Here is a 10,041-nt window from a genome sequence, read left to right on the forward strand (position 1 = left end):
AAAATTCATTGGTGCAAGAATATTCTTCACATTACTTCAAGGAATTTCCATTCAAAAATATCCAGTATTCATGGTTCATGCAACTTCATTCAAAGATTTTAAAGGAAATTCAAACATTCACAAATGAAGATCATTCTTTACAAAGTTCTAAGATACAACATTCAAAGTTCCATTTATTTCCAAGAATACAAGTTCATACAATCTAAAGTTGGAATAAATTGGAATTACAAGAAAAAAGAAAAAGCTTCAAAGACATTCTTGAATTCTTCAATCTTCAAAGTCTTCATTCTTCAAGTTCAAGCTTCTTCATGCTTTCTTCAAAGTTCTCATGCAACATGAAAAAGAAACAAAGAGGGGTGAAATTAGCAAAAGTCAAAGAATGTCAAAGAGAGATTTTTATGTCATAAAATTCTACAACTTAGAGATATCATAAAATGACATAAAAATTTACCCACATGGCTTATTTGTCACAAGGATAATGACATAAGGAATATATTCTTATTCTTATTCTTATTCTTACAATGATGAAGAATATTCTTATTCTTATTCTCATTCTTGAGATGACTATAACCTCCCAATCAAGTTTCTTAATTCCTAACACATCCCTAAATTTTTCCTATAAATAAGAAGTGATTTCTTTGAAGTTGGACACACCAAAGCTACTATACTACTAGCTTTCTCACTTCTCTCTTTTCATAATTTTCAAAGTTCCATAGTTTGAAAAAGGGTGAAGAAATAGTTCATACCTTGGTGGAAGGTTTCCACTTGAAGTCCATCTTCAAGTCTCCCTAATATGCAAAGAGGTGTTATGGCATCACCTTCATCAAAAGCCTACAACAAGAAGCAAAGCTGTTAAGCAAAGTTGTTAGAAGAAATCAATTGGCAGCAAGCAGTAGAAGTTAAAGTCATACCTCAGCAATAAATCCGGCGAAAATCTCCTCGCCGTAGGTAAGTCATCTCCACTCTCAGTCTCAATATTGTTCTTGCTTTGAACTTTGGCTTTCCTGTAACATAAAAATCACCAGAAACACATATAGCTTGAGTTATTATTGCTGTAAATAAAAGAAAAATTCAGCATACAGTTAACAACAAATCCGAAGCAGTAGCAGCAAGAAAGTGGTTCAGCATCACAATTAATTCAAAGATCCAGAACACACAATAGGCGGTTCACAGCATAATTCCAAAAGCTCAGAGAATCGATACATACCTCAGCACATAAACCGGCGAAAGCCTCCTCGCCGCAGGTAACTCAATTTCTCGTCCGCTATTAATTTTTCTGTTAATTGTTACTGCAAATTTGTTGTTCTTGTGCTTCACTGAAAATCAAAAACATAGAGTTTAAGTTATTGTTACTGTAATTAAAAAACGCAGAAGCAACAACAAAATTTCGAAACTAATTCAAAGTTGCAGAACCAACATGTAACCATGTCACAGAGTCGCAGTTCAGCATCATACAACAACCAATTTCATATACATAAACAGAACCGAACCTGAGTTACAACTCCTCTGCCGTGAAACCGAGAGTGTCGTTGTTGTTCGCAGAGAGACGGAGAGCAAGCGTGAGAGGTTCTTTGTTGTTGTTTGTTCGGTGAGAGCAAAAGACCGAGAGAGAACCGTAAGCTTCTTTGTTGATTCACACTGAGCAAGAGACCAGAAGCTATTGTTATTTGTTCTTCACCATGAACGAAACTGAGAGAGAGAGAATCGTGTTGTTGTTGTTGTTTCTTTTTTTCCAGAAGCGTGAAAATGAAAGAAAGAAGAAAGAGGCGCTGCTGGCCCTCTTGTGTTAATTTAGGGTTTTCATAAAACCCAACCCATGTGATAAGAGCTAGCGGATCCGGGTCATACTGACCCGAACCGGTCCGGTTCATTTTGTTTCATCCTTTTAATTCAGTCTTGGGCCTGCACCTCCTTTTTCAGTTTAAAACTCCTTGGCCCATTCAATTAGTTTTTTAACTAACTCCTTTAATTTTTTCTATAAATATTTTCATGAGATTAAGTATTTTAATTTTAATATAGGATTTTATGTTTCTTTTCTAATCCTTATTAAAAATGACAAAAAAAAATATGTTTTTAATATTTTCATGTGTTTATAAGTATGTTTTTTTAATTCTTATTAAAACAACAAAAAAATATATTAGATGCATATTTAAATTTGTGTTTCTAATTATTTTATCTTTTCATGAAAAAAACACAAAAAAATATCTTCTTTTAGAATTAATTTTTATTTGAATTTGATATTTTCATATTATTTTGTGTAGTTAATCATTTAAATTTCTAATTGGTTACTGTTGCACATTTTACTTGAATTTTCTCACTTCATCCAAGACTTCGAGATTATTTCTCTGTTGTCTTTTGGATTCGTCTGTTTTGTTTGGTCTTCCATTTGCTGTAGAATTCCATAAACAATTACTGGATGATCAAAGAATGCTGTAAGCTGTGAACTTATCTGGCGTTCTATTCTGCTGGTGTGGATGCTTAACATCTGTTTAAATCCTAATTTATTCCAAGCACATCACTTGAGGATCACGGTAACACCTCAAACTCAGAAATCCAATTTTCTCATTCTTCGAGGTAAGCCTAAAACTCAATCAACTGTTTTCACAACAGTAATCAATTCACTTTCAAATCATGCAACTCATTGTTTTTCAAAACAGTGGGGCCTCTCGAATATTAGAGAGTGTAAGTCCCATTTCTTTTCTTTTTGTACAGTTTTCGAAACAATAAAACTTCTTAACAAAATCTTTTCAAAACAATTTTCAAATCATTTTCAAAACAACGAAACTCCAAAGAAACAAAACTTTTCAATATACCATGGGCCTCCACGTAGGTATAAGTCCCAAGCCCCTTTTGTACATACCCATTCCTGTACATGAAATTAGGTATTTCATTGTACACATACATTTTTGTACATATCTCAATCAATTTGTTTTTAACTTTTAATAACAAATCAAAAACGAAGGTTTTCTTTAAATCTTCCCAAAAATACCATGGGCCTCCATGTAGGTATAAGTCCCAAGCCCTTTTGTAAATACCTGTTTACATAGCTTTGAATAAACTCAAGTGGACCTCTCCTCGAGTATAAGTCCCGAGCTCTGTGTATACAAATGGATCATGCTTACAGGTATATTTCCTTCATAAAGTCCATTATATACACACACTTTGTCATATATATGTGCTTGTTCATACTCGTTCATATTTGTTCATGTACTTGTTTATATTTGCTTGTACTTGTTCATACTTGTGATTGTGTTATATATGCTTGTTCAACTTAGTACAACACTAGGTTCCCCATAGCCTCCTATTGGGCTTCGTGCAAAGAATCTCCCTAGTTTAGGTTAGGACATAGAGTATGGTTTCCCGGTGAAATCGCTCTAAGAGCTCAAACCAACTATACCACGCCTCCCCTTGGGCTTTGTACAAACGAGTGACCCTCCCATAGCCTCCTCTTGGGCTTACAATGCAAGGACCCTCGATTGTCCCTCCCATAGCCTCCTCTTGGGCTTACAATGCAAGGACCCTCGGATAGCCTCCTCTTGGGCTTCGTACAAGGACCCACGGGCTTCTTATAAGCATCCCCAATATCCAAATCAAATACCCTAGGAGATTAGACATTTATCATCTCTATGATAGGAGTATCTCTTCTATATCATCACAAACAATCAATCAATCAAACTTTTTTGCCACAAGGCTGGCTAATCAATCAAACTTCTTTTTGCCACAAGGCTGGCTAATCAATCAAACCGTTTTGCCACCATACTGGCTGATTAATCAAAGTTTTTGTCACAAGGCTGACTTCATTGAAACTTTTGCCACAAGGCTGGCTGATTAATCAAAACTTTTTGTCACAAGGCTGACTTCATTGAAAGTTTTTGCCACAAGGCTGGTTAAACACAAAAACATCTTTATCATTCTAAGCGTCATAAGTGGCATGGCCCAGGGCTTATAATGAAAAGATTTTCAAACAAAAAACAAACAGATGTATGTGATGATATAGATTAGATACATCGAACATTTAGATGACATTTGTCTCTTTTCCTTTGCTTCCACTAGCATAAGTGGGAACTACGATTGCTCTGACTTTCTCAACATCCCTTTGAGAATACGTAGGCACAAGGTCGTATCCTTGGCGAGCAAAACTTCTCCCTCAAACCACTCAAACCTTAGCACCCGTAGACCCCGAGCTACAGATGCTCTGATTCCCTCTAAGGGATATGTATGCAGAGGATCGCGATGATCTTTGCGAGCATAATCAAACAAACACCTTAGGTCCCACCTCTTTCTCACAAGAACCTCCACCATAACAAGAATGGAATAAACAAAACAAAGAAACCTATAGAGTACTATAGATACGTTGGGTGCTAATACCTTCCCTTCGTATAACCAACCCTCTTACCCAAGATCTCTCCCCCCACTTTTAGGTTATTGCAGCTTTTTTCCTTTTCCTCTTTTGGAAACAATAAAAAGTTTGGTCGGTACAAAAGAAAAATCATTTTTTTGAGCACTCGAGCCCAAAGAAGGCATCAAGTGTCTCATCCCGAAAAAGGACAACGATTTTTCCCCGCGACAGAAAAATGGCGACTTCACTGGGGAACATCTTTTTATTGTTTCCAAAGAAAGGGTTAATTTTAATTTTTGTTTGTTATTTCATTTTTGTTACATGTGTGGTTCTGTGGTTCTGTTACCTGTGTGATTCTGTTACAAGTGATACATTATGGACAAATCCTAACCCGGATTAAGAACACATAAGAATTAGGTGGAGGGTATAGTCATGTATGGCATACAAGGAGTTAGTCCTTAAAAAGTCAGCATGAGAATCCTTCCGCTCAGTGGAGGTTCCTTGTTTGTAGTATATGTTTAGCAAGTTCAGTTGCGAAGACATTATTGCTTTCATTGAACTGTAGAAGCTGAGTTGGCTGTAGAACCCCAACCCATCCTGGCCTTATTAGGACGTGGTGCAGAAACGATCCAGGTGAAGACTTGGATAGTTGTCATGCGGAGAACCACACTCAGACGAGTTTTTCTTGAGAATATTTCTAGCTCACAAGTTCAGTTGTGCAAGCCGGTAATATCCGAAAGAAAAATGTAGACTCTGACGTATCAGTAGAACATGTTTTGCAGGTGATAAACCCTAGTACTATCCCATGTTTGGTTCTCTGACCTCATGCTCGTGACGCTGGACCTTTGAACCTATGTGTACTATGTTTGAATTACCATGTTTGTAGTACCATGTTTGGGTTACCATGTTTGAACTACCATGTTTGCTTTACCATGTTTGAATATGTGGCATCCACGCATCCATGCATTCATACATTCAAAAATCCATCGTTTTCCATAAAAACATGATTTTTCCAAAAATTTTAGAGAATTTCCTTTGCAAACATTATAGGATTAAGTTATGGAAGGGGTAAAAAGGCATACCAAAAAGTACGATTTCAAAATGCCTAATGTGGAAAGGCTGAAAGAGTTAGCATCTTCTGTACAAGATCCTTCTGATTTTAGGAAAAGCCATGGAAAGCTTTTGCCTATCTTGAACACTCATGTTGACGAAGGACTTCTCAAAACTCTGGTTCAGTTCTATGATCCCGTCTATCGGTGTTTCACCTTTCCAGACTATCAGTTGGTACCAACCTTGGAAGAATGCGCCGATCTTTTGGGTATTCCTGTGTCTGACAAAATACCTTTCAATGGTTTGGAAGCCATTCCTAAGTCACCAGTCATTGCAGCAAGTATCCACTTGAAGAAATCTGAAATAGAAAGTAATTGGACTACCAAAGGAAACTTTCCGGGTTTGACTTCGCAGTTTCTAATAAAGAAAGCCTTTGATTTCATTGACACTGGTAGCATGATAGCTTTTGAAGCTATACTAGCCTTGCTCATCTATGGGTTGGTTCTGTTTCCCAACGTCAACGACTTTGTTGATATCAACGCCATAAAGATCTTTCTGATTGGAAATCCTGTTCCGACTTTGCTTGGTGACACGTATTTCTCTATTCATCATAGGAATCGCCAAGGCGGTGGAATCATTGTATGTTGTGCACCTATTTTGTACAAATGGATTGTTTCACACTTACCTAAGTCTCCTATTTTCACGGAAAACCGAGAAGGCTTACGTTGGCCTCGAAGACTTATGTCCCTTACTAATAATGATATTCATTGGTATACTCTGGCTCGCTGCGGTACAGAAACCATTGATAGTTGTGGAGAGTTCGCCAACGTACCCCTCATTGGTACACAAGGAGGAATTAACTACAATCCAGTCCTAGCCCGACGACAGCTCGGGTATGCAAATTCAGTTAAACCTGTTAGTCTTGCAGTGGAATGCTACTTTTACCGAGAAGGGGAGGATCCTCAAAGGTTGAAGACAAGAATGGTAAGAGCTTGGTACGACGTCCGAAGGAAAGAAAAAGGTGGGGAAAGAAACTACATTGCTACGAACGCCTACACCAGCTGGGTGAAGAAAAGAGCAAAAGAGTTTCAAATGCCTTACGATTATGAAAAACCCATGTTCCCTGTGGTGTCTCAACTACCCAATGTTCCCATTAACAATGTGGAGGAGTACCAGGAGATCTTAGCCAAGATGAGGTTAGAAAAGGACTCTTGGGAAGAAAAGTTTCGTAAAACTGATGAGGAAAATAGAAAGTTGAAGAAAAGAGTGAAAGATCACGAAGAAACACTCTATTATCAAGATGGATGGCTCATGAGTAAAGATGAGAAGATCCGTCAGAAAGATGCTGCAATCAGAAGATACATCAAAGAAAGCAAGAACAATCTTGAAGCCTCAACAAGCAACGCTCCGATGCCTGACAACTGGAAGAATGTTGTTTACAAACTGAGGGCTGAAAAGGCCGAGTTGAAAGCTTACTATGGGAAAGAAATCCTGAAGCTCAAGCTGCACAATGCATTTGGTTCTTCGTCTGATGAAGATGTTTAGGATTTGTTTAGCTTTTTTATTTATCATTTGCTTTTGTAAGGAGCTACGCTCCAATGTTGTAACATTTCCCATTATTGCAATAAAAAAAATGAATGAATAAAAGATTTGTTTGTGTTCCAATGGTTGCAAGGAAATAATCTTTAAAATGTTTGGAAAAATCATAAAATTTCTCTTTGCATACATCATTCTGCATATCGAGTCTGTTGTATAGAGTCTCATCTTTTGGATCTTTCTCCATTAGATCGTCAAGCTGTCGCGTCTCAAAGTTTCTCGACCGCGCTCGCAATCAGATCACAGATACAATACTCGTTCAAGCAGAAGAAGAGTAATGGAACACTCTGAACAAGAGAATATTGAGCTCCGTGGTACGGTGACCACCCTTCAGGAAAAGTTGGAAAGTCTCACTACTCTGGTTGACTCCTTAATGGCCGCACAGAATCAGTCGCCGCCACCCAACAGTCAAGCAACGGTAACATCTGAAGTCACTACTCCAGTTTCTACAGTTGCATTCAGCATTCCATCTTTCTCCATGCCAGAAGGTTGGGGCACGCCTTTCAGCTTTGGTGTAGGTTTCCGCCATAATTTCTCTGGGGTTCAAACAACCACAACTGAAGCGCCTGCTGCACAAGGTTCGGCGTTTATTCCACATTCAGGGGTAACTTTTTCCCAAATCACTATGGCACTTTCTCAACCCACTATGACAGTTCCGACCCCTACGGTTCACACTGTTCCTTATGATGGCAATGAGATTTATCATGATCAAGGTGATAGCACAAATCCGCGTAATCTTGTGGAAGATCTCCAAGAACAGTTCAACAAGATTCAATTGGAAGTCAAGGCTATTCGTGGGAAAGATTTGTTTGGAAAGAATGCCCAGGAGCTATGTTTGGTTCCCAGTGTACAAATACCGGCTAAGTTCAAGGTCCCTGACTTTGAGAAGCACAAAGGTAGTTCTTGTCCACAAATTTATCTCGTAATGTATGCCAGAAAGATGTCTACTTATGCAGATAATCATCAGTTGCTTATCCATTACTTTCAAGACAGTTTGACTGGTGCCGCACTGAAGTGGTACACAGGTTTGGATAGCACCAATATTCGGACTTTCAACGACCTAGGTGAGGCCTTTGTCCGACAATACAAGTATAACTCGGATATGGCTCCAGACAGAGATCAGCTCCGATCCATGACTCAGAAAGATCATGAAGCTTTCAAAGAATATGCCCAACGATGGAGAGAAACTGCTGCTCAGATTAATCCACCGTTAAAAGAGAAAGAGATGACAAAGATCTTCTTGAATACTCTCAGTCCGTTTTATTATGAACGCATGATTGCTAGTGCTCCAAGTGATTTCACCGAAATGGTAAACATGGGGATGCGTCTAGAAGAAGGAGTCCGAACCGAACGTCTGACTAAAGAAGGTGGATCTTCAAGCGGAACCAAAAAGTTCGGAAGTGGTTTCCAAAAGAAGAAAGAACAAAGTGTTGACATGGTATCCCAAGGAAAGCGAAAAGGAAACGTCAATCGTCAATGACAGATTGCTGCTATCGCACCAGTCGTTAATACCGCACCGAACTCGGGATTTACCCCGCAGTTTCAACAACAACAGCCTCGACAACAGGCTCAACAGTTTAACAATAATCAGAATCGTGTACAAAGAGCTCCACAGTTTGATCCAATTCCAATGACCTACACAGAGTTGTACCCTGCTTTGATTGAAAGAGGTCTTGTTCAAACTAAAGCACCACCACCAGTACCTGAGAAACTTCCATGGTGGTACAAAGCTGAGGTCCCATGCCCTTATCATCAAGGAGTACCTGGCCATGATCTAGAGCATTGCATAGCTTTGAAATATGAAGTTCAGAGGTTGGTTAGATCTAATCTTCTCTCTTTCAGAAATTTGAATCCTAATGTGCAAGCAAATCTGCTGCCCAATCATGGAGGGCATGTTGTAAACATGGTATATGGATGTCCTGGTCCATACCGAGTCTATAATATCAATTACTCAAGAGCCGATTTGGTACAAATGCACGCCACTCTCTGTCGAGGGCCGAGTTTTCGCCAGCATCACTACGGTTCCTGTAGCATATGTTGTGTAGATCCTCACGGATGTTCGATTGTGAGAAGAGATCTCCAAGTGCTGTTGGATAATGGTACTCTTCAGATCTACAGAAATAGGAATGAAGATGAAGTTAACATGATAGGATGTTATCCGCATGAGCTTTTAGTCTCAGATATCAACTCGGAAATGCCTAAAGTTAACGTCATCGTTCCTCATTTCAACATGCCTGAGCGCATAGAAGTTACTTACAACAAGCCAAGGGTTCCTGTTGCTCCTTTGATCATTTGTCTACCTGGACCTGTTCCTTATGACTCTGACAAGGCAGTTCCATACAACTACAATGCAACAATGATAAAGGATGGACAAGAAGTTCCTTTACCAACTCTTTCATCTGTCATGAACATCGCTGATGTGAGTCGAGTAACAAGAAGTGGACGTGTGTATACTCCACTACCTCCAAAGCAGCCTGTTGCTCCTGCAGCCGGACAAAATCCTGTCAATGTTCCAGTAGGGAATCCTGAGGAAACTCCTGTCAGTAATACAAACACTGATGTTGGCCAATCCAGTGGAACCAATGTCAATCCAGATTTCGATGAAATTTTGAAGCTCATCAAAAGAAGTGAATACAAGATTGTGGATCAGCTTATGCAGACTCCTTCAAAGATCTCAATACTTTCATTGCTTTTAAACTCAGAAGCCCACAGGGAAGCCCTGATGAGAGTATTAGATCAAGCTTTTGTAGATCATGATGTGACTGTTGATCACTTTGATGGGATAATAGCTAACATAACAGCTTGCAACAATTTAAGCTTCTGTGATGAAGAACTCCCCGAGGAGGGAAGAAATCACAATCTTGCTTTGCACATTTCTATGAACTGTCAGTCAGACTCTTTGTCCAATGTGTTGGTAGACACCGGATCTTCCTTGAATGTTATGCCAAAGACGACCCTTGCTCGTTTGTCTTACCAAGGAATGCCTATGAAGTTCAGTGGTGTAGTAGTCAAAGCATTTGATGGATCGCGAAAATCAGTTATCGGCGAAGTCAACC

The 10,041-nt window shown here is 39.0% G+C and overlaps 1 long non-coding RNA gene across 1 annotated transcript; it reads right to left on the minus strand.

Moving 5' to 3' along the window:
- Nucleotides 1-910: 910 nt before the first annotated feature.
- LOC131616997 (uncharacterized) lies at nucleotides 911-1,980 on the minus strand. The gene is made up of 3 exons (XR_009288382.1): nucleotides 1,491-1,980; nucleotides 1,208-1,316; nucleotides 911-1,004 (listed from the first exon to the last, which is right to left on the minus strand). It is a non-coding gene; the product is annotated as an uncharacterized LOC131616997 (long non-coding RNA).
- Between the last annotated feature and the right edge of the window lie 8,061 nt (nucleotides 1,981-10,041).

Source organism: Vicia villosa, linkage group LG7, assembly GCF_029867415.1.
Source record: "Vicia villosa cultivar HV-30 ecotype Madison, WI linkage group LG7, Vvil1.0, whole genome shotgun sequence".
Taxonomy (NCBI): domain Eukaryota; kingdom Viridiplantae; phylum Streptophyta; class Magnoliopsida; order Fabales; family Fabaceae; genus Vicia; species Vicia villosa.